Genomic DNA, 26,483 nt, shown 5'->3' on the forward strand with positions numbered 1-26,483 from the left:
CATATGTGGGAGCAACGCTCTACCACAAGAAATCCTCAATATGTGGGAGCAACACTCCACCACAAATAATCTGAAATATGTATCTGCAATAAATATAGGAGCAATGCTCCGCTACCAGCAATCCGTGATATGTGGGAGCAACGCTCACGACAAAATAATACATAAGTACCCCAAGGCACCTAACTATCCAGCTAGAGATTGTACAAGATCTCTTTACCACAAATCACTGTGGTTAGCCTAGGCTATAACTACCTAGTAACTAATCAAATCCATCATCAACTCTATCAGCATCCTAGTGGGTCATCCACTGATAGGAAAATTAGTTGATGGGTTAATTCAACAAATGACATAATGCAGTCACTCCACATTCTGCATTCAGTATAAGTAGAATCATCATACTGCTACCAATGTATACACCTAGCACACATGCTCACACAACATATGTATGATCAACAAAATCCTCCAATTATTATACACCAAACATACAACTCAGGTATATTCAGTATGATACCTCTAACAATACATACCGAACACGTGTGCAAAATCAATATAGGTATAATCGACAATACACCTCAAACAACCTCACATGGCATATATACACCTATGCCAAGAGTATAACCAACATATACTTTCAATAAAGCATACTAAACCCAGGTGCACTCACATATCAAACATAATCAAAAAGATACCTCAGATACCACACCAAACACATATGTACATATCAAAACTCAGATTAAATCGACAAAATGCCTCCATCAAAACACCACCGATGTACTTATACTACATCTCGGATTTAATCAACAAGATATCTTCAATAATACCTCCAGATACATACACCCAACTACATATCTATGATCCACAAGGAACCTTCACCATATCAGAACATGGATACATATACTACTTGCAAATGGACAGTCTACCACAGGACTCCTACAACCCAAAACAATCATGATATACATGCAAAATCAGCATACCAGCTCAATCAAAGAGACCAACCTTATGCTACCAACACTCATGGGTTACCGGTATATCTAAACAAAATTCATGCATATGTATCAAGCATGAATACATCAATCAAAGGCAACCCAAAATAAAGCAGCCTAATCATCCAGTAACAACCCTGCTCTAGGTTCAAAGGAACTGGTATCGGACAAGAAAAATATACACACCGTGGTATAACATTGCCAGTCAATGTCATACACTACCAAGACTATATCTAATAGGGAAAATTTATCATCATAAATCCAAATGTACTCTCCCAGTATACACTAGTAACTATTGTATCCCATAAGTGTTAAGCAATTAGCTCTACACTTCCTTACATCAGCGGGGTCACATATCCCAAAGCACCCTCTAAGTTATCCCACCAGGTATATACAATCCACGGTCAAAATCTTCATGGAATAGGATACATCGATCCTTTATAACCTATCCAAGCCGATAATGATATATGGCTAAATCAGTCATTTTTCACGTCAGTACAAAACATGTACTCAAATGTGCTCTAGATACATAACTAAGCACAAATAACCTAAAGGTTCGAACCTCTAAAAATAGAGTATGGCAATCCTCTACTGATCAACCAACAAAACTAAATCATTCATCTACTAACTAATCAAGAATACCTTAATCCTCCACAAGCAACTAAGGTATATCCAACCACATAATATCATATGTATAAATGTGTACGACCCAAAAGAAAAAGTCAATATTTAGGAACATCAAGACACTCTCATTTTCATCCTCAAAAATATCAGCCCACATAATATCAGATGAATCAGTCTCTACTCCCCATGAGGGCAAGTTAGCATTCAAAACATCAAATCATTATTTATCCACGAAGTCCAATATCAGAGGAAGCAATTATCCATTTTATCATCCTTTTAACTAACCACAACTAACTAGATTATTAAAATCTCATAGGCACACTCAACCATAAACTCTCTAGCACCCAATTTATAATCTGATCACCAACCATAATCATCAAACCTGTGAATATTATAAATGACACTTACTATGTCACCATCAATGACAATCCAAATATAAATCATCAAAATAGTTATCCACTAATAGATCATCAAAACAAATATCTAGTATTTGATCATCAGACAACCACATAACATTTACTCTCATAAACCATAAGAAATCAACATCACAATATCTGATCTTCCAATATCCCTCAACCTCAAATCATTCTCAACAATGATCAAACATGATAACTCTCCAATGACCAATTTTCATCGTATCGGATACCCTAATATCCAAAAGATACGAGTATAAAAACTCTACTAGCTAAGTCCACAGGAATATATAGGTATCATCCATTACCCAGCTAACAATAGCAGAGGCTGATATGTGCCTCCATTTCCTAACCATCTAGTAGTAACAAAAGCTAAAACTACTAGTGATAAGATATATATAAAATCACCAGAGATTATAACCCTTGATCTCTATTAGGGTCGAGCAAGATCAGTGGCTAACCCATCACATGTAATATGGCTACAACATCCAGACAGGTAATAAAGATAAAGTGCTAATAGATGTCCTAACTATCATAAAATAAACATCATACCTATATGCCGTCTGGAGATGTTCCGTCGTTGTCCAGTCCCCAATTTGACCTCAAAATTTCGAACGAGAAAATCGTCGGAAATCCATATAAATCCGAAACGGAAATCCGAAACATAACCATATCGAAATCCGAAAATGCCCAGTTTGACTCGCAAACCTGGCTAACCCAAATATCCTGAATACCAACAACCGGTATCCGATAAATCTCCAGAACACCAAAAGCAGGTATCATAACCCGCTCTGATACCAAATAAATTGGTATCAGACAAATCTCGGAAATCCAACAAACTGAAATAGATATCCAAAAATCCAGAACACCAAAAGCAGGTATCGTAACCTGCTCTGATACCAATAAATTGGTATCAGATAAATCTCGAAAATCCAAAATATAAAAATCCAACAAGTATCGCCCAACTTGGCGCTCTGATACCAAGTAAATAAATTGGTATCAGGTTATCCCAAACATCAAAAATACGAAAATAAAAGATCATATACCTGTGCTCTGATACCACTAAATTGTCACGCCCCAGAGGAGTCCCTGTCCGAAGCATCTCCCCTGTACGGTGGACAATCTGAAACTTTTCTACATCTCACAAATACCTCAGCCACAGGCGGCTGGAATAACAATAGTAAATAAAATCAATCACCACGCAGTTTATATATGTATTCAGCCTCTGGCTGTCACAACCACGCAGTTAATAAAATAAAACAACATAGTAATACTCTGACTCGAAATCAACCCTACTCAACTACACTCGTAAAGCCCAAATCTGATTTTTTTTCTTATCCAGGCAGGCATGTAGTAGAGTAAATCCAAATCATACTAAAAGTCCATCCAACGGAAAGATTCCATACAATATCTATATGTAAGTTCAAAACAAAACTAAAAACAAAGTCTGATAGCGGAAAGCTAAAATAAAACAACTCAAAAACCAGCAGAGGAGTAGCACTACGTGCTGTGGGGACCAGCGACTGGAACTCCCTCCTGACAGCATCAACATGAAAATAACAACAATGGAGGCGGGGTGAGTCCAACACTCAGCAGGTACAATTGATATGCAAAGTAAAGAAATAACATCTAACACTAATCATGCGTACAGTCTCCTGATATAAGAAAGATATAAATATGCATCTGAAGTAAACAGGAGAATGCTGTACTAACCAGGTCCTGAGTATAAGGTCAAACAGTCCGAGTGGTATAGGAATCCTGTATGCATGTCAAACATAGGTATCCAAACAATATGCAGCATATAAATGCAGCAACCACAAACACAAGCAATAAATGCATCATGCATATGATGCCAATGATGCGTCCTGACCCCTGACGATCATCTCATACAAAAGTGAGGCCGAGTGGGTAGGGCTGTGACAACCGTGCACTCTGTCGTCACTACTCCTGATGAGTGACCGAGTGGACGGGATGCTGTCGGAGTACACCTATCCTCCTACCCCAAATCATAGATGGGGGAGCACAATGCTCTCAACTCCCGGTACACGATGACGGGGAGGAATCCCTGCCGGATAACACGTTGTGTCACACTACCCATGAGCGGACCAACGGTGCCTAACAGAGTCCCTGCTGCAACACACTCTGCCTGAATCGACCACTAACCCATGAGTGGTGGTGTGTGCAGATCCATGTAACTGGCGATGTGCTCAGCAATAATGGAGCGGACTATCGCACAGCATGCAATCATGCAAATGATGCATGGCAATAACCATATAAACATCCTGACCTAATCCATATATATATAGAAATGTGCACCCTAGGTCAAAGAATCATATCAAATCAAGGTACACAGAAGGTATAAAAACCTAGGTCCTGAACATGGTGAAGCATGGTATATCACTACCCCCTATAAGCATGTATAAGCAAATAAAGTATACATGGGATGCAAATCAAGCAATCAATCAATCATGTATCAGATATTGGGTAGTGACTAACCGAAACAAACAAAGGACATAATTAATGCAATATGTTAATTTCATTACTAAGCATATCAAAGACAAAAAGTCAAAAGTACCCGCCTCCGATAAAATGGTCCAAATCTGACTCCGAGATACTCGTCTCGCGTCAAAGTCCTGTAATATTTATAGTTTCCAGGTTTAGCTAATTTCATATAGATAAAATAGCTAAATCAAATCCACGAGAAGCTAACATAAATCCAACAATTAACTAGGGTTAATTTACCTTAACCCTAATCATATCATCAAACCAATTCCACACCTAATCCATTTTCACATGATTACACCTCTACATAATCAATCACCTAATTCAAATGCATAAGAAATTATATATGTACCAATTCCTACCTAAATCAACATGTATCATAATCATGTTCCTTACCTAGATTCACATGATCATCTAACCAAATCTTCCAATTCAGAACATGATCTACAACAAGTATTCAAATACATCTAATCCTTACCTCACAACTCTAAAGATTCTGTCAACAGCACAATTGGAGATCGACTTGTCGCTGCTAGCAACACAACAAATTGCTAACTCGTAGCCGTGCTTGTTGATCCACACCAGGTCTGTTGCTGCCAGCTTAAATTTATTGCTGCTGGAACTCTAATTGTTGCTGTCGGAACACTGCACAGCAGAGCCCTTCCTCACTGTTTCCCCCTGCCTCTCCAATTTCTGGTGACGAGATCAGAAACAAGGAAGAAAATCAGTACCCAAGAAATAAGAAGTCACCACCGCAGATCAAATCCACAACACAGCTTGGTATAGCCCTTACCTTCAAGGTTCGGCTAGGGCAGAGGCGACGGGGTGGAGAAGGTCGGCGGCACTACGGATGGCGACGCCGTCGGGTGGAGAAAACGCGGCTGAGAAGATGACTAAGGCACAGGGAAGTTCGCCGGCAAACGAAGGGGTCGGCTAGGGCAAAGAGCGAAACCGCCGGAGTTCTTGTGGCTGATACTCGGCGTCGGCAGAGGAGAAGATGTAAGAGGAGAGGATGCTAGGAACTCCACGGCAAGGGCTAGGGCTCCGGGTGGTCAACGGTGGCTCTCAACTAGGGCAGAGGTTGGGTCGCCGGCGTCGGCAAAGGAGAAGAGGAAGGAGATGGCATCGGCCTCGGGGGAATTTGTACCGGCCGGGGAAGAGGTGGTTAGGGCTCGGGTTCGCGAGGGGAAAGGAGTGAACGGCGACACAAAGAAATGAAAAGAAAAAAAATAAATAAAGAAAAAGGAATTTAGAAATTCAACTTTTCCTCATTTAAATGGGGTAGCCTAAACAGGCTTTTCCCGGCCCCGTTTCCATCCCCGTTAACTCATTCGTACGAGCTCCGAAAAATTCCCGAAAAATTTCCAAAAATTCCGGAAAATTCCCTTATTAATATTTCTCTATTTTCCGATATTTTACACATCTAAGTTAATACTAGACATTAAAGAACTTACAGTGGTTTTTGGTCATTCGGAAATGGATGCGTACCCGTGGCTTCGCTCGGACTCGGCTTCCGACTCGCTCTCGGTTTCGGACTTAAATTCGGACTTGGTTTCGTCAATATTTACTTGTACCGGAAACACGAGGAAGCTTGTCGGTTCTTCTGCGTCGGACTCGGATTCATCTGATGACTCGGACCAGGTTGCCTTTAATGCCTTCCTTATTTTCTTCTTGTTTGGACAATCTGGCTTGTAGTGCCCCTTCTGGTTACAGCCGTAACAGGTGACTTCAGATTTGTCCTTCATGTTTGTTTGATTCACCTTTTTTGACTTGCACATCTTCCGTACGAGCTTTATCAGTTTGGAAGCAACTTCGTCGTCGTCCTCTGCATCTGATTCATCTTTGGACTTGGGCTTAGTTTTGCGCCTTGACATTTGTTCACGTGTTCTGCTGGTACCTGCAACCAAAGCAACACCTTTCTCGACCGAGCGTGCATTAGTCTCTTTATGCAATTATAGTTCTGAAAAAAGTTCATCTAATTTGATTGAAGAGAGGTCCTTAGAAACCTTGTAAGCATCAACCATGGATGCCCACAAGGTGTTCCTTAGAAAGGCGCTAAGTACGTACCTTATTATGTCGCGGTTTTCTATTCTTTGGCCGATTGCGTGAAGGCCGTTTAGGAGGTCCTGAATGCGCGCGTGAAGCTGGCTTGCCGTCTCATTTTCCTGCATTTTTATGTTATATAATTTATTGAATAATAAATTGCGCTTACTTAGTTTGGTATCGGAGGTCCCTTCGTGGAGTTCTATCAGTTTCTCCCACAGCTCCTTTGCGGTTGAAAATGGACCGACTCTGTTGAGCTCCTCCTTGGTAAGACCACACTGGAGGGTGTAGGTAGCTTTGGCGTCGGCTTCCACCTTCTTGATTAGGGATGGCTCCCAGTTCTCGCAGGGTGTAGGCTTGCCGTCTTTATCCGTTAGCAAATCCAAACCAGTCTTGATTATCATCTAGGTTTCGAATTGGATTTTCAGGTAGGTTTCCATTCGTCCCTTCCAGTACCCGAAATCTTCTCCGGAGAAGAGGGGGAGACGAACGGTGCTGAAACCCTCTTGTTGGGCCATTGAGAAAATATGCAAAAGAAATAAAAAAAATATGTCCCAAGACTAAGTCTTGGATTAGTAGTGCGAGAGTAAAGAATTGAAAAGGAACTAACTCGAGTGGTGTTGCACCTACCTCGAGCGAGATCGATACGAACGAAAAAAAACTGGAATATAGTAATAATACTAATTTCAGTTGACTCCGAAAAATTTAAAACACCGCGAAAAAATTGCGTGATTAGTGGTTGCACCAAATTAACGCGACCCCGCTCTGATACCAATTGTTGGATCAAGAAGCGCTAGAGGGGGGGTGAATAGCGCTTGTGGCTATTTTACGTTTTTCAGAATCGTTAAAGTAAACGCAGCGGAAATGAAAAGTAAAGTAAATACAAAGACATAAATGGTTTACTTCGTTCGGAGCCTATCTTGACTCCTACTCGAAGGCCCGCGGTCCTTGACCGCTTTCGGTGGACAACAACTATATAGCGCAAATCTTTACAAGTGAATAAGTACAAGTATTAAACACAAAAGATTATACCGACAATTACAAAGATGAATGAAGTGGTTTTCGTTTGTCGGAGTAGCAGAGTCTAGTTGAAGCTTTCGGAGCAGCGTACAAGATCACACGTTCTTCTGTTCGAATTGATGTTTGAGCTGCACCTCAAGGCCTCCTCTTATAGCTCTGCAAGATCTGATCCAGATCCCCAAGTCTCGGGATCAGCTTTGACCCGAAGCGGATCGGTCGACCGATCCTCATGTTCGGTCGACCGATCAGATGATCTCCACCGCATCTGATCCGTCGATCTGTTGCTCCGCTTCGATCTGGTCAAACTCTATCCCTGGGTTCGGTCGACCGATCCCAGTGTCCGGTCGACCGATCAGTCGCCTCTGACCCGCACACCTCGGCTTGATCGAGTCGACACCTATCCCAGGTTCGGTCGACCGATCCCCTAGTCGAGCCCGGTCCAACCTCTGGAGATCTGATCTGCCAGCTTGGGGGTTCGGTCGACCGATCCCAAGGTTCGGTCGACCGATCCCGGTCAATCCTAACCCTGCACAAAAAGATTAGTTTCCTGCAAAACAGAGTTAGAACACAAAAGATAATATATAGAAATAAATTTGACAGTCACCGGACTGTCCGGGTCTGACTTCAGGTTTCCGACCAGAAACCCTAGGTCGACCCGACGCCTACTGTTCCCTCTACGGGGAACGCGTCCTCACCTACTCCACTCAGGAGATTTACCTTTTGCCAATGCGATCCTCCAGATCGACTGGACTTTTGCTCGATGCTCGATGCTTCCGGACTTTCTGATGGACTTCCGCTTCCCGGCTGGTCCAGTCTTTCACCTGGTTCACGACACCAAGACTTTCCACCTAGGGTTACCCCCTAGGACTTTTGCCTGAAGCACTCGACCCACCAAGACTGTCACGCCCCAGGGGAGTCCCTGTCCGAAGAAATTTCGGCAGCACCTCCCCTGTACGGCTGACAATCTGAGTCATTTCTACATGCACAATATACATCAGCCACATGCGGCTGGAATATACACACAACCACGCAGTTATATGATACAACCTACTCGGCTGATACAATAAAAACACAACCACACAGTTATATATAAAGCAACCCACTCGGCTGTACCAAAACCAAAACACAACGGAAAATGACAGAAACCAAATACAAACCAAACACAAAACTACTAGCCGGTTAGGCTTACACAACCAACAATAATACAAAATACCACAAAACAACTTCAAAACTCCAGAAATAAAACCGGAGCATAAACTAAACACACTGACACATAAAACAAACAAAACATAAATGAAACCGATAGATCTTCTGAGGTGACGTGGGGACCAGCAGACAGGATACTCCAAGCGACATCTTAACCAACCTGGTACCTGAAAAAAAGATAGTGTCCACGGGGGTGAGTTCAACAACTCAGCGAATACCAATAGACATGCCTAGTAAGATATTTCTAATAGCAATAAACATGGAATACAGCTTCCTAATCATATATAGGAAATATGCAAAACTGAAAGGTAATTGAGGAAGCTGTACTCACCAGGAACTCTTATCCAGAACAAAAGGGTCGTCAAACCAGATACACAATATGCCTCCTGTATGCATGTCAAACAAATGCATCCACGAAAATGCAGCATATAAGTGCAGCAAACACAAGCAAATAAATGCAATAAATGCATATGATGCCAATGACATGGTCACCCCTGACGCCAGTCAGTCATCTCGCACACAATGGTGAGACTGAGTGGGTAGGGTTGTGACAACCGTACACTCTGACGTCACTACTCCTGATGAGTGACCGAGTGGATGGGATGCTGTCGGAGTACACACATACTCCTACCCCAAATCATAAATGGGGGAGCGCAATGCTCTCATCTCCCGGTACACAATGACGGGGAGGGATCCCTGACGTGCTACCACGCTGCATCACACTACCCATGAGCGGACCAACGGAGCACCAAACAAAGCAAAACTGATGTGCTACCATGTTGCATCACGCTACCCATGAGCGGACCAACGGAGCACCAAACAGTGATGAAACTAGCGATATGCTCTACAATAATGGAGCAGCCTATCACGCAGCATGCAAATCATGCGAATGGTGCATGAAACTAAGTATGACAATATCCTGAACCAAATCCACATATATATATAAAAATGTGTACCCTAGTACAAGTAAGTCAAATCCACAGATCTAGGGTATACAGGTCCTCTATGGTATAACAACCTAGGTCCTGAACATATCCACCTCCATAAAAAGATGTACCAACGATGTACATGGATCAAAGCAAAAGGTCTAGGTACACAGATCAGGTATGTTATAAAAATATAGATACACATGTCAGATAATAAAAATCCAGAGTCTAGTCCTAAACTCAGTAAAGCATGGTATGTCACTTACTCTAGGAATTAAGGTACTCATGCAATAATCACGAGGTATAAACCTGGATACATAACAAGCGATAAAACAGAACATGCTATGAGTATCAAACCGTGACATACCAAGAGTAAACATGATCATTGCTTGTAGCTATAAAATACTATGCATATCCAATTGACAATATCATAAAAGATAAGTCAAGAGGTACCCGCCTTAAATGTAGATCGAGCTAATCAACCTCTATGTCGAAGTGCTCGTCCTAAATCAACGTCCTGCAAATCACATGATTATAATTTAGCTAATTACATATGCAACAATTAGCTAAATCTCAACTTAACTTAATTAGAGAAAACCCTAATCAAATCATCCATGAACCCTTAATCTTATAAATGATCATGTGACCTTCTACATCATCCAAATCAATAAGATTTCCATCATGAATCAATTACCCCATAAGAATCAATCCACTTACTTAATATTCAACATATCATGAATCCAACTCACATAACTCCTCCAATAACTTAATCAACCCTCTTCACAACAAATCCACCATTTTAATCCTAGCAATAACTTCAACCTTAATACTCACCAAATCTGATGATAGTCACTGATGCCTCATGATCAGAGTGTAACCCACGGCTGGAAATCACCGGTGTGTCTATTGCTGCCCAAAGCCACCTCTAGCAGCGCTGGACTGCCTCGACATCAGGGCACTACTTCAACGAATTGAGGAGAGGGCTCAACACTAGAGGTTGGCGCTTGAAATGGTCGGAGGTGGTCAAGGATCCGGCGACAGTGTTAGGGCACGGGTGCGCTGGCGGTGGATCAACAGAACCTGGTGGCAGCAAGCAGTGAATAGGGCACGGCTCGGAGAGAAGCAAAAAAAGAAGAATTGGTCGAAGCAACTTACCCTCCGAGTCGGGAACACCCTCCACTCCGACGATCCTGGGCTAGGGCATGGGTAAAAGAGCGGCTTGGGTTTTTCCCTCTTCCGGCCGAAGATCACTCACGCAAGGGAGACAATCCAGAGAAAGTGGCTGAAGGTGATCAGGCGAAGGGCTCGGCCGGCGGGGCTCGAGTGTCGTCGGCACTTGGGCAGTGAATCAGCGTCGGCTGCAGCACCAAGGGAAGAATGGAGAACGCTCGATTTCTCCCTTTTTGCCGAGGCTTTGTTCGTGTAGGAGAGGAAGCCGATCGGGCTCGGGGAGAAGAGGAATAGGTGGTCGGCGCTGAGAGGAAGGGGAAGAGGTGGGATCGGCGTCGGGAGAAAAAGGAAAGAGGAGAAGAAATGGTGGTTTAGGGAAACGACTTGCGACGAGGAGGTTAGGGCATAGGCACGGGAGGAAACGGAGGAAAAAGGAATAAAAGAAAAAGAAAAGAAAATCCAACTTTTCCTCGCTTAAATAGGGTAACCCAAACAGGCTTTCCCGGGCCCCATTTTTTTTTATCCCCATCAACTCGTCCATACGAGCTCCGAAAAATTCCCGAAAAATTTCTAAAAATTTCGGAAAATTCCCTTATTATTTTCTACCATTTTTCGATATTTTATATTCCCCCCCCCCCCACTAATAAAAATTTGGTCCCCAAATTTCGTTATCTACCATCTGCAAGTACTAACAACAGATATAGAGTATAAATGTTGACCGGTAAATTAAATCACATACCTCAAGTGAAAAGATGGGGGTATCGAGCTCGGATCGTATTCTCGAGCTCCCAAGTAACTTCCTTGTCTGAAGGATGCTGCCATCCGACTTTAACTAGTCAGATAGTCTTGTTCCGCACTTGACGCTCTTCCCGGTCTAAAATCCGTACTGAAACCTCCTCGTAGGTCACGTCAGGTTGTACGGGAACTGAGATATCTTGCTACAAATTCCGCGATGTCTTTCTTCATACCGTTCCACCAGTAGTAACTCCTCAAATCTCGATACATGCGGGTTCTGCCTGGGTGGATCGCAAATATGGAGCAATGAGCTTCCTGAAGTAACTCCTCCATGACCGGGTGAGCTGGAGGTATGCATAATCGGCCTTGGAAATATATAGTATCCGCTTCATCTCGGGTAAACTTGGTCTGCTGCCCGAAAGCTATCTGGCTGCCAATGGACTGTAAATGTCGATCCCCGGCCTCGGCCTCTTGAATCCTCATCCTGATCGAGGATTGAGCAACCATGGTAACCAGAATACCCTGCTCTGTCCGTCCCTGCTCAAGGCCTAATTCGGAGAATCCCTGAATCAAGTCCGTAACCACAACTCGGTGGCAAGCCAAAGTCCCTCTGGACTTCCTGCTGAGTGTCTCGGGAACCATATTAGCTTTCCCTAGATGATAGCTAATGGTACAGTCATAATCCTTCAGGAATTCCATCCATCTCCTCAGTCGGAGATTAAGTTTCTTTCTAAGTGAACAGATATTTGAGACTCTTATGGTCAGTGAGAATCTCAAATGTAATGTCGTACAGCTAATTCCGCCAAATTTTCAAGGCAAAAATAATGGTGGTCAACGACAACTCATGTACTGGGTAGTTCTCCTCATGCTCCTTCAACTGCCGAGAAGTAGGAGACTACCCTACCGTGCTGCAGCAAAACAGCGCACACATCCTGTAGAGATGCGTCAGTATAGAGCTCGAATCCGTCCTCTCCAAAAGGTAAAACCAAAATCGAAGCCGACACTAGTCTCCGCTTCAGCTCCTGGAAGCTGGTCTCGTAGTCCTCGGACCACATGAACTTCACGCCTTTCCTGGTCAGGCATGTCATTTGTTAGTTAGAGCCCTAGAGCCAATCATTTGATGATTGAATTATGGACTTGTTGTATCATATTCTTATATATAAATAAAGGCATTTATTGTTTTGGTTATTATACTTACTTGTATTGGTGCCAAATAAACTAAGTATAATAGCGTCCTTGAGTAGAAGGTTCTCACCTATATCAATCGGTTAGTTGAACCGATAGTGAGATGATATAGGGAACACTACTCTTAATCATTCCTAGTCGAGTATTAACATTCAGGGACAATGTTAATGCAATAAGACTAGCATGTAGGTCAACTCGATGACTTGATCTCACAAGTCATGGATATAGAGATATCAAGTTGACACATGGGTATGCATTGGAGAATGTATACTGAATGACCCGCCATGAGAAAGTATCATGGATCGTTATATGAGTGTCATATACTTTCTCATGTGGCCATTAGTATGACTACTAGTCCTTAGACCTGAAGTCACCATGGTTCCCTACATAAGGAGTTATGTACTTTGGTTTCGTCAAATGTCACCCGTAACTGGGTGGACTATAAAGGCGATTACTGGGTATGTAACGAATTATGCAGAGGGATGTGAGTGATGTAGATGAGATCTATCCCTCCTATATGACGGGAGCGACATCGATATTCTTGATAGAGTGAGACCACGAAGTACATGGCCATGCCCAAATGAGTCAATATGAGATATTGAGCTCATTTGATTGAGTGAGTCTACTTGGAGATCAAGATTTAGATTGGTCAGAGGATGACACGGTTTATGTCTCACATTGATCAATCTAGATGTCTAGGATAGAAGGACACTTGTCATATATTGTGAGGAGTCATAATTAGTAGTCACAAGGTGATGTTGGATCTCAACATTCTTGTAACTTGGGTAGTAATGATGTGTTGCTAGATACCGCTCATTATTTATGCTCCTAAATGGGTTTAGGGGCATTTCCAACGTTACAAGAACCTATAGGGTCACACACTAAGGATAATTAGATGGAGATTAGGTTCATATGATGAACCAAGAGGATTAGATTCATTTGATGAATCAAATTGGATTAAGAGTAATCCTAATTAGGCTAATTGAGTTGGACTCAAGTTAATTCATGTGTTCAATGAGTCTAATTTAGATTATGACTCATTGAATCAATTTAATTAAATGAATTAGATTCATTATATTAAATTGGCTTGAATTAAATGGTTGGATTAGATCAACCATGAGAGAGATTAAGTCAAGTTTGACTTGACTTGAGAGGAAGATGAAGAGTCAAGTTTGACTTGACTTTATGCCACCTCATTGGTGAGTTGGCAAGATGTGGACCAATGATGATGCTCCACATCATCATGGTTACTTAAGTGTGTGCCACATCATGGAGGTTACAAGCCTCCTTTCCTTTTAATGTGGTCGGCCACATTAATTGTAGAGGAGTTACAATTGTGGTCGGCCACACATAGTGAAGGGAATTGATTTTTCCTCATTCAAGGAAATTCACTTCTTCTTCCTCCTTGAGCTCTCTCCTCCTCTCCCTCTCCTCCTTCTTGGAAGAACATCCTTGGTGCTAGCACACCTTTGTTTGATCTTTTCCATCTAGTGTGTTCGTGTGGATACACATAGAGAGTTGTCTATCTTGACAACTAGAGATCTGGCATCTCTTTGGACGAGCGGGATACGAAAAGGGCACACATCGAAGGTATAAAAGGTTTCCCCTTTGTAGATCTACTGTAGATCGAAGTTTAGAAACTCGTACTCGTATTTTTCGAAAGATTTTTCTTTGCACGGATTCGATGGCTGGGGCTTTCGGGGTTTCCGCGATGCGAAAATGCGATTTTCGCGGCCCGAAAAACCCAATATCATTGGCATAGCAACGCGTGGAAAAAAAACCCCCAATGAGCCTCCGGTAATCACTAGCTCGGCAAAAGGAGTTGTGAGTCTCATGTATAGACTATGGTAACTCCCAACTGATGACAACCTCTATCTCCTGTGGATCCACGGTATACCCCTACTGGTGACCATGTGTCTCAATCATCTCACAGAAGAAAATCAAAATACGTACTACTGATCTTCACATATAGACGTTTCCGGCGAAACATCTCTAGAACTATGCAAAGATGGTGTACAAGACTCACCTTGGATCCATAATAGATCACAACATTGTCAACAAAGACAATGGAAACCGATCCAAACATCCTAGGGATACCCAAATCATCGAGTCCATGATAACATCTAGGGCACCGCAAGCCCTAATGGTAAAACCAAGACACATAATGTTCGTATCACCGACATTCCTAACCATAAGATCCTCGACAATAAACAGATCTGATCACCAATGATATAAATCACCATAGAATAGATCCTCCAATGTGAGAGCAACACTCCATCACACGAAATACCACATATGTGGGAGCAACGCTCTACCACAAGAAATCCTCCACATGTGGGAGCAACGCTCCACCATAAATAATCCGAAATATGTATCTACAATAAATATGGGAGCAATGCTCCGCTACAAGCAATCCGCAATATGTGGGAGCAACGCTCCACCACAAATAATCCATAACATGTGTGGGAGCAACGCTCCACCACAAACAATACATAAGTGCCCAAGGCACCTAACTATCCAGCTAGAGACTGCACGGGATCTCTCTACCACAGATCACTGTGGATAGCCTAAGGTATAACAACCCAGTAAGCAAATCAAATCCATAGTCAACTCTATCATCATCCTAGTGGGTCGGTCACCCACTAATAGGAGAATTAGTTGACAGGGTAATACAACCAATAACATAATGTAGACACTCAACATTCTACATTCAACATAGGTAGAATCATCATGATGCTACCAACCATACACCTGGCACACGTGCACACACAACATATGTATGATCGACATAATCCTCCAATTAGTACACACCAAACATACTCACAACAAAGATATAAACCATTCGTGATACCTCCAACAATGCATACCAAACCCATGTGCACATATAAATATAGGTATAATCGACAATACACCTCAAACAACACTCACATGACATATATACACCTATGTCAAGAGTATATTCAACATAATACTTCCAACAAATCATAATCGACACGAGTGTACACACAAAACAAATATAATGAACAAGATACCTCAAATATTACACCGAATACATCTGCACATATTACAACTCAGATTAATTCGATAAGATACCTCCAATACAACACTCAAACACATGTGCACATTTCACAACATAGATTTAATCGACAAAATACCTCCAATAAACCAATCAGACCACTCGGGTATAATCTACTAGAAACCCACAATAATCATCATTTGGACAAATATACACACACTACATGCAATTTTGACCGTCTATCATAGAACTCCTACAACACATAATAATCAAGTGTATAAACTACACAGGTATGTATAATCAGCATATTTAATCCAATCTACCACACAAAACCTATGCTACCTACTCTCATGGTTTAGGGGTATAACTAAATAAAATCAAACATAAAGATCATACAGGAAAACACAATCATAGACAATCCAACTAGGTACATACAGTCTAAAATTAAAGTCCACATGGAATAGGATACATCGATCCTCAATAGACTGACCAAGCCGACAATGGTATACGGCTAATTCAGTCTTTTCCACGTCAGTACGAGTCATGTACTCAAATGTACTCTAGATACCTCACTAAGCACAAATAATCAAAAGATTCGAACCTCTAAAAATAGAGTATGGTTGTCCTCTACTGATCAAACCAACAAAACTCAATCAGTCATCTACTAACTAATCAAGAATACTTTAATCCTCCACAAGCAACTAAGATATATCAATATACGACTACCCAAATCAACAAGTGTAAATCAGACTCCTACTGACCGATCTAACAAGAGTAAACCAATATTTACTAATGAAATTAACTAAGATAAGATGATATACTACTGGCTAGGTCAACATAAATAGGTAGATACTACCCACTACACAGCTAATAATAGCAGAGGTAGGTATGTGCCTCCATCTCCTACTAGTAGTACTAGAAGCTAAAAACTACTGGTGTATGATATGAAAAATCACCAGAAACTGTAACCCTTAATCTCTATTATGGTCGATCATCATCAGTGGCTAACCCATCACATGTAATATGGCTACAACATCAGATAGATACCAGATACAAAGTGCTATTACATGTCATAACTATCACAGTCAACAATGCATACACTAACAAAATAGTAGGATAATAGTATACCCACATACCTCCTATAGCTTGGAGATGTCTTGCTGCTGCCAGGTCCCAAAACTCGAAAAGTCACATCGAGAAGACCAAAACACGAAATCCGAAACATAAGGAAAATAAGACTCGTAAGCCGATCTCTGATACCAAATAAATTGGTATCAGATAAATCTCAAAAATCCAGAACACATAGCAAGTATCGTATACCAGCTCTGATACCACTAAATTGTCACGCCCCGGGGGAGTCCCTGTCCGAAGAAATTTCGGCAGTACCTCCCCTGTATGGCTGACAATCTGAATCATTTCTACATGCACAATATACATCAGCCACAAGCGGCTGGAATATACACACAACCACGCAGTTATATGATACAGCCTACTCGGCTGATACAATAAAAACACAACCACACAGTTATATATAAAGCAGCCCACTCGGCTGTACCAAAACCAAAACACAACGGAAAATGACAGAAACCAAATATAAACCAAACACAAAACTGCTAGCCGGCTAGGCTTACACAACCAACAATAATACAAAATACCACATAACAACTTCAAAACTCTAGAAACAAAACTGGAGCATAAACTAAACACACTGACACATAAAACAAACAAAACATAAATAAAACTGATAGATCTTCTGAGGTGACGTGGGGACCAGCAGACAGGATACTCCAAGTGACATCATAACCAACCTGGTACTTGAAAAAAAGATAGTGTCCACGGGGGTGAGTTCAACAACTCAGCGAATACCAATAGACATGCCAAGTAAGATATATCTAACAACAATAAACATGGAATACAGCTTCCTAATCATATATAGGAAATATGCAAAACTGAAAGGTAACTGAGGAAGTTGTACTCACCAGGAACTCCTATCCAGAACAAAAGGGTCGTCAAACCAGATACACAATATGCCTCCTGTATGCATGTCAAACAAATGCATCCACCAAAATACAGCATATAAGTGCAGCAAACACAAGCAAATAAATGCAATAAATGCATATGATGCCAGTGGCATGGTCACCCCTGACACTAGTCAGTTATCTCGCACACAATGGTGAGACTGAGTGGGTAGGGATATGACAACCGTACGCTCTGACATCACTACTCCAGATGAGTGGCCGAGTGGACGGGATGCTGTCGGAGTACACACATACTCCTACCCCAAATCATAAATGGGGGAGCGCAATGCTCACATCTCCCGGTACACCATCACGGGGAGGGATCCCTGACGTGCTACCACGCTGCATCACACTACCCATGAGCGGACCAACGGAGCACCCAACAGAGCAAAACTGGCGTGCTACCATGCTGCGTCATGCTACCCATGAGTGGACCACCGGAGCACCGAGCAGTGATGAAACTGGTGATATGCTCTACAATAATGGAGCAGCCTATCACGCAGCATGCAAATCATGCGAATGGTGCATGAAACTAAGCATGACAATATCCTAAACCAAATCCACATATATATATAAAAATGTGTACCATAGTACAAGTAAGTCAAATCCACAGATCTAGGGTATACAAGTCCTCTATGGTATAACAACCTAGGTCCTGAACATATCCACCTCCATAAAAAGATGTACCAACGATGTACATGGATCAAAGCAAAAGGTCTAGGTACACAGATCAGGTATGTTATAAAAATATAGATACACATGTCAGATAATAAAAATCCAGAGTCTAGTCCTAAACTCAGTAAAGCATGGTATGTCACTTACTCTAGGAATTAAGGTACTCATGCAATAATCACGAGGTATAAACCTGGATACATAACAAGCGATAAAACAGAACATGCTATGGGTATCAAACTGTGACATACCAAGGGTAAACATGATCATTGCTTGTAGCTATAAAATACTATGCATATCCAATTAACAATATCATAAAAGATAAGTCAAGAGGTACCCGCCTTAAATGTAGATCGAGCTAATCAATCTCTATGTCGAAGTGCTCGTCCTAAATCAACGTCCTGCAAATCACATGATTATAATTTAGCTAATTACATATGCAACAATTAGCTAAATCTCAACTTAACTTAATTAGAGAAAACCCTAATCAAATCATCCATGAACCCTTGATCTTATAAATGATCATGTGACCTTCTACATCATCCAAATCAATAAGATTTCCATCATGAATCAATTACCCCATAAGAATCAATCCACTTACTTAATATTCAACATATCATGAATCCAACTCACATAACTCCTCCAATAACTTAATCAACCCTCTTCACAACAAATCCACCATTTTAATCCTAGCAATAACTTCAACCTTAATACTCACCAAATCTGATGATAGTCACTGATGCCTCATGATCAGAGTGTAACCCACGGCTGGAAATCACCGGTGTGTCTATTGCTGCCCAAAGCCACCTCTAGCAGCGCTGGACTGCCTTGACATCAGGGCACTGCTTCAACGAATTGAGGAGAGGGCTCAGCACTAGAGGTTGGCGCTTGAAATGGTAGGAGGTGGTCAAGGATCCGGCGACAGTGTTAGGGCACGGATGCGCCGGCGGTGGAGCAACAGAACCTGGTGGCAGAAAGCAGTGAATAGGGCACGGCTCGGAGAGAAGCAAAAGAAGAAGAATTGGTCGAAGCAACTTACCCTCCGAGTCGGGAACACCCTCCACTCCGACGATCCTGGGCTAGGGCACGGGTAGAAGAGCGGCTTGGGTTTTTCCCTCTTCCGGCCGAAGATCACTCACGCAAGGGAGACAATCCAGAGAAAGTGGCTGAAGGCGATCGGGCGAAGGGCTCGGTCGGCGGGGCTCGAGCGTCGTTGGCACTTGGGCAGTGAATCAGCGTCGGCTGCAGCACCAAGGGAAGAAGGGAGAACGCTCGATTTCTCCCTTTTTGCCGAGGCTTTGTTCGTGTAGGAGAGGAAGCCGATCGGGCTCGGGGAGAAGAGGAATAGGTGGTCGGCGCCGAGAGGAAGGGGAAGAGGTGGGATCGGCGTCGAGAGAAAAAGGAAAGAGGAGAAGAAATGGTGGCTTAGGGAAACGGCTCGCGACGAGGAGGTTAGGGCACAGGCACGGGAGGAAACAGAGGAAAAAGGAATAAAAGAAAAAGAAAAGAAAATCCAACTTTTTCCTCGCTTCAATGGGGTAACTCAAACAGGCTTTCCCGGACCCCATTTTTTTTTATCCCCATCAACTCATCCATACGAGCTCCGAAAAATTCCCGAAAAATTTCGAAAAATTCCCTTATTATTTTCTACCATTTTCCAGTATTTTACAAAGACTTTCCGCATAGGGTTACCACCCCCTATGACCTAGGGTTACCACCCCCTAGGGTTTTCCCTTGCCTAACCGTAGCTAGGACTTTCCTGAAATACTCAGTCATACACATTAGATAACAATTAAACTTAACTTTGAATCCCTTTACCATTATTAAAACTAAGGTTCGATCGTCGGATGCTTCCCGCACCAACACTTTTCTACAATGAAGATATCCAATCTTTCATTGTTCTCCAATGCTTAACCTCGAGCATTTTACAAACCAAAGGATTTACCACCTTCAATGATTTTGGAAAAAATATTTTCATGTTTTTAAAGAGTAGCTCCCCCTAAAAACATACTTCAAACTTCTGTCATTACACCAACAATGACTTGTAATCCCTAAACCTTTAGGAAATCCAAAATTAGAAGTTTTGAGGTTTAAACGATTCAAAAATTGAAACTAACCTCACCCTAAACGTTAACCTAGTGTTCCTTAATCATTTCTCCTTATTTTCATCATGAAAACTCCCCCTAAATGTATACAAATGTATTTCAAGGGGTTAGGAGTGGTTAAAGAGGCTAAAAATGGCTTAAAGTGTTGAAATCAGACTTTCCCAGCTAAAATCAGCCTTTTCAATCGATTGGGTTGGGGCTCAATCGATTGACATTGGTTCAATCGATCCACTGATCGATTCAGAGAGGTTCTGTTCGCAGAACCTGCCTCTAAATCGATTGCCCGATCGATCCAAGCGTGAATGGATTGATCGGCAGATCAATTCCATGAGCTACTGCTCACGGAAAACACATCCCAATCGATTGGTTGATTGATTGGGGCCCTCCAATCGATCGAATGATCGATTGGAGCTCTAATTTCTTGAAATTCAACTTCAACGAAATTCAAAAATGCGCTAAAAATTCTATCAAATTCTAAAAATCATGAAAATTGTTGTAGACATTATTTAGGGTAAATACTATCAAGGAAAAAATAGTTTTATAAGAAAATACATCTTATTTTCAAAGATTGACACAAACTTGAAAACTTGTAAAAACTTCAATGTTTCTTCCAAGTTTGTGTCTAACTTTTCAATGATGATTACTATCAAAAGATAGCCTTCACCAAGATTTTTCAAAGTATATTTAAAATGATTTTCAAAATCAATTTCCAACCATGTTCTTTGGGCTCAATGCGCATGACTTGTACATTAGCTTTCCCAATGATTGAAGCACACATTAACTATGTGTTTTGATGAAGTCAAAACTCAACTAGATGTACTAAATCAACATCTTGAGTTTTGTTCATCATCCTAACATCTCACTTGTATTTAATGTGTATTAAAATATATACAAGTCACCTTATAATCTTTGTGAGATGTAGATTTTGGTTTTACCCTAAGCTAGGGATCATGCATATCTATCTAGGGATTTTGAATTATGAACACACTACAACAAAAACCTTCATAGACATCGGTTTTCCACCGGTGTCTATTTCATTTTCGACCGATGTCTATGAAGCCGATGTTAAAAGTCTGTCATTTTAGACATCGGGTTAAAACCGGTGTAGTATCACTTAACGACACCGGTCTTCGAATCGGTTATTAACCGGTGTAGTATCACTTAACGACATCGTTTCATCAACGGTGTAAAACCGATGTAATATTGTATGTTAATAACATCAGTTTTGGTAGCGGTAAATGACCGATGTAATATTTGTTAATAACACCGGTTTTGCAGCAGTGGAAAACCGATGTAATATGTATATTTTTTAACAGCACAAATTTGATTTCTGAAACAATGAAAAACCGACAATAATAAAAAAAAATACACAAAGATTCACAAATTATACAAATATTCTTCATTCAATAATATCCATAAAATACACAAATATTTACAAATTATATAAATAATCTTCTTACAACAATATCCATAAAATACCCAAACATTCTTTTTACATCAAAAGCTAGCTAATAGATATCAAAATCAAGGTAGAACATTCTTTTAACACATCAAGGTAGAACCGCACTTCAAATGTAATCTAGCATGCATTCAGCCCACTCGAACCGCACTTCATCAATTTCAACTCTGGAGTACTTGAGATTTGTAAACTGTAAAAACACATAAATCCACCATATGTCAAATAACTAAAACAAATGTGTACATGTATCAAATAAAATAGAATACTGAGTTTTTAAAGGCTGCTGTGCAAGATAACGAATATAACATAGAATCTAAAACTTTCATATATGACACTTAGTATATGCTGCTTAGAATATAACATAGATAATTTGCTCCTTCTAATTCAAGTGTACAGATTGATAAGAACCGACAGCATCATACAACAACTTACTAGGCATGATAATGGTTGAACAAAGAAATATGCCTACACAACAAATCTAGTGAAGCATAGAAGAACAAAGCTACCTCTGATGAAGAGATATACTATTTATTGTACTACCTCTGATGCCATCTTGGTATCCTGAATATCCTGCACTAAGCCCCCTATTTTCTGTGATTTCTGCTACCAACCACAGCAGCAAGGAATGCGGCAAGAAGGCAGCTGCCTCCTTAGTTCAGCACCCAAAACAGCAAGTTAGAGCTTCCTTTTGGGTCCATTCAATCCTCTAGTAAGTAGAAATTATTTTCCCTTTGGTTTATGATGGATTTGGAGTGTCTTGACCTAAGATATAATCCTCTTGTAGCCCTCTATATTAAAGGCCAGCATACATGGAAAATTCAGCATGTTCTTCTGAAGTCATAACAGGGTAGGTAAACTTTACTTGTAGTTTTTATTCATTTGCTTCATGTAGGAGTAGATTCTAGTAAATTCCCACACATTTAATGTTTAATGATCGGCTAGGGATAAGATTAGGGATCAACATGATCATTTCCTCCCTATAGCCATGTGGTAGAGGTCGAGCTTGTAGCCTAAATAATGTAGTTAGGGGTCTCTATCTGATTAATGAAAAACATGAATATAGGTGAAAACAAAAGAGGTGAGTAAAATAATGAAGAGGGGTTAAATCATAAAAACAAAGAGTTCCCTATTCTTGAGGTACCCACAGGCATATTGACACTCACTCTTACTTCTAGTTGAACTTGAAATTCATTGGTATAGCTAAATATGGTAATGGGTACCCTTTAGGTTTGATTACCCATTTATCTTAATAGGTTAGGTTAAATTTGAGTATCAATGTGTTAGATATTTAGAGGAAGTTGAGCAGGTTAAAAAAATGTAATCAATACTTTAATCCTAAGGTTACCATTTAAGATAGCTTATCCAACCACTCTACTCACTGCAGCTCCTAATCTCTAATTCCTTTCTTCTTATGCAATCATTTAGTCTCCAACTAGTATCTGGTTTGTAACAAAAGCATAGCATCTGGTTTGTAACTTATTTTAGGCAAATAAAGCAACCATATAAGCTTATGAAATGAGAGAATGCTACACTCATTAATGGTTGCATAAGGATTGCTTAAGTCAACATATAAATTTTCTTTAATGGGATGTAGGTCAATTAATATGGGTTGTTTAATTCATGTGTTTTATGTTGTGTGAATTGCTTAAGGTCATCCCTAAGCTACTGTACATGCTATGTCAGAGCTAAATTCGTCCCAATTTGTGTGGGTTCTTTTCTCCTTTTCACCTAAGCCATATGCATAAACCATGTACATATTAAGTAGAAGCAACTAATTTTCACTCTTGTGAAACAAAACATCTAATGCTTTTTGTAAACGTTTACATGCTATCAAATTAAGAGTGTCAAGTTTTGATTGGAAGTGTGGATGTTGACAGGTGTAGAGAAGGCATATGAAAGCCAAAGTATCAGAAAGGATAATATCTAATGGAAAAAAACTGTATTCACTAATGCATTAAAACCCCCATTGAATCAAGAACACAAACAAGTACTTATGAACTTTTGATGTAGCCTGATGTGGGCATATAGTGAAATATACTGCCCTAATTCCATTTGTGGAAATAAAATTGTTAGTATAGATTTTGGCAAAAGTTGGAATGTAAAATTTGTTTATTTATCTCCTCATAATTTTTTTTGATAGGATATAAATAATTTAACTTGAAAAATCAAAAAAAAGTTAATATAGGTTGTACACTCAGAGCTAATATCAATTAATTTCAATATTCCTAGTGATAAAATATTGCATATAGCTCAATGGAAAGATAAGATCCATATAGTTAAGCCCAAATAATTAAGACAAACACATCACGATTAACATGATAAAGGTTAATTATATTAAAATTAACAACCCCGACAATAGAGGCGATGGAAGATTGCAGTGATGCTTATTTCACCAAAAAAAAATGCCTTTAGTGTTGAGCATGAATGACATCATCACATGGACAGAAGACGAGTGTGGTCCTCTATTGTCTTTAAAGACTCGCTTCAAAAAAATATATGGGAAAATGACTTTCCAAAACCTTCATTATAGATAAACAAATATCTTCATAATCTCATATATTGAGGAAGCCATCCTCAGCAGCTCTTCTAAAACTTGATGCTTTGTCAAGAAACCACTGGAATAAAGTCAAAAGGACAGTAAGTTATAGCAGCAGTTAACAAAAGTATTCCAATGCTAATAATATAGTAATATAGCATGCCTGAACATAGAGAACAGCAACCTTGTGACCATCAAGTTTGTGTACTGGTGCACCAACACCACCATAAGTTAGGTTACGTTGATCAAACATATGCACAGACTTATCAACAAACCTGAGAAAAAATATGATCATAGATAAAGAAATGCTAAGGCTGCATATAATCACTGACTCACAAACTCAAGACATCATGTTTGTAGGAGAAAGTAACAAAATACTGCCTAAGAACCAGCAGAGGTTATAGAATGGGAACAAATAAACATCAAGAATATACGTAGTCACCAGCTCTCCTCATTGCAGCGATAACTCATCGATAAAGATCAATTTTTAGCACAGAAAGGTCTTCCACCCACCAGTCCTGACAATGCATCATTAATTTTCCTGATCTGCTATCACATTCTAAGTGAGCTAAACCAGAAACCAATTGCTCCTTGCTAGCGTTGATCGCGATTGCATCTATGCATCGATTCACTATACCGACCTCGTCGACTATGGGAGACAAACCATTAGATGAAGATAAAACTTCCAGTGACTTTTCAAGGCTTTAAAACACAACCTCGTTTAAGAGCGCCTCTGCTCTGACGATTAGATTGCGTTCTTGATATTGTTCAGTCATTTCCAGATACTCGGCAATGCAACGAAGTTGGGCAACATTACTCGCCGTGATCTCGAAGTTAGTCCCGTAACAGAACTTAGCGGCGAGTTCAAATGCTTCAGCTCCCCCAGGTACCTCATGAAGCTCTAATCTGGAAAGGTCTGGCTCCCTGGATTCAACTACCATTTTCCAGATTTTTCCACTTCGTGAAACCATAGGGAACTTGGACAACAATATGCAAAAATTGAAAAGGAAGTTATGAAAAACAATATCAAGATATGTCTGCAGAGCAAGTTTAAGAATGTATACCTTGTGCAATAGGAACGATTGGCCATCCACATAAATAGTTACATCCCCAGCAACGTCCGAGAATATCCTACACAAAACAAAACGGCATTTCTTTATAGAGGAAACGCAGCGATGTCACAATTCTAAAGATGCTAAGAACGATACCAAGTCATCAGACTAGCTATTCTCTTTGTCATTGAAATTAAAGAAAGAAAGGCAAAACGACAGGATAATCTCAAGAAACCATCAAGAACCATAAAGATTTGAAGCGAGAAGAAGAAACAAGTTTCAGGAAAAAAAAAAGAAGAGGTTTTCACGAAAAGAGCATTTGCAATAGATGTCCTTCAAAACCAATTAAACGCCATTAAATGCGTGCTTTATTTGACATTAATTGATCATCCATTATATCATCCCCTGGTAATCGCAAGAACAAGATAGTCGTGATATCACAAGAAAGCGAAGTCGAAGTGGATGACCTCCTGCTGATCGGTGCACATAACCGGGGAGAGAGTAAAGAGGTGTCCGGCGTAGCTCCCATGACCTCCTCCCTTCACTTCACTTCACTTATCCTCTCTCTCTTTCTCCTTCTCTAAACACACTGCAAGATAAAGAGAAAGCGAAGACAGGGTCGTGTTTAGGGACTGAGGGAACAGAAAGAAACTCAAGTGCAGTTCCAACTGTGACCCTCGATAATTCTATAGTTCACAGTATGAATCTCATCAAACCCCTTGGCTACGAATTACGGATCTAAAGTAGATAAAAAGAAAGAGACCTGTAAAGTGGACCTACTGCCAATGTTCGAACAGGTGTAAGAATATACGAGCATC

At 40.6% G+C, this 26,483-nt stretch overlaps 1 long non-coding RNA gene and 1 pseudogene across 1 annotated transcript; both read right to left on the reverse strand.

The window, feature by feature from the left end:
• Nucleotides 1-4,599: 4,599 nt before the first annotated feature.
• LOC122049596 lies at nt 4,600-5,399 on the reverse strand. Its single transcript, XR_006130997.1, has 3 exons — nt 5,316-5,399; nt 5,001-5,215; nt 4,600-4,653 (listed from the first exon to the last, which is right to left on the reverse strand). It is a non-coding gene; the product is annotated as an uncharacterized LOC122049596 (long non-coding RNA).
• A 19,230-nt stretch (nt 5,400-24,629) lies between these two features.
• Nucleotides 24,630-26,194, reverse strand: LOC122048763 (annotated as a pseudogene).
• Nucleotides 26,195-26,483: the final 289 nt, after the last annotated feature.

This window comes from Zingiber officinale, chromosome 2B, assembly GCF_018446385.1.
Source record: "Zingiber officinale cultivar Zhangliang chromosome 2B, Zo_v1.1, whole genome shotgun sequence".
Classification (NCBI taxonomy): Eukaryota; Viridiplantae; Streptophyta; class Magnoliopsida; order Zingiberales; family Zingiberaceae; genus Zingiber; species Zingiber officinale.